Genomic DNA, 362 nt, shown 5'->3' with positions numbered 1-362 from the left:
CCGGTGCCCCGTGCAGCCCCACAGAGAGACCAGGGCAGGAGAGGGGCTGCCCATCCCGCTGGCGTGGCGAGGTGCCTGGCAGGGATGGAGGGGAGAGGTACCCGTGGCAAGCTCAGTCCTGTGCCCCTGGCTGCGTCACGGTGATTGGGAGACAGCTTGACCTCGACAGCAAACGCAGCTGGGGCCATGGGTGGGTGCGTGGGTCTGCACCCCTGGGGCCAGGAGGGGTTTAGGCAGAGCTGTGCCCCCAGGACCAGGTCTGGAAGAAGGAAGGAAGGGACGGGGGGAGCTGTGGGGACAGAGCTGGCGCGGGAGCATCTCCAAAGCAGCTTAACCCCCGCTGTGGTGGCTAACAGAGGGAG

The sequence above is a fragment of the Buceros rhinoceros genome, unplaced genomic scaffold (assembly GCF_000710305.1).
Source record: "Buceros rhinoceros silvestris isolate BGI_N320 unplaced genomic scaffold, ASM71030v1 scaffold35735, whole genome shotgun sequence".
Taxonomy (NCBI): Eukaryota; Metazoa; Chordata; class Aves; order Bucerotiformes; family Bucerotidae; genus Buceros; species Buceros rhinoceros.
The sequence above is the reverse complement of the archived record's forward strand: the minus strand, read 5'-3'. Positions refer to the sequence as shown.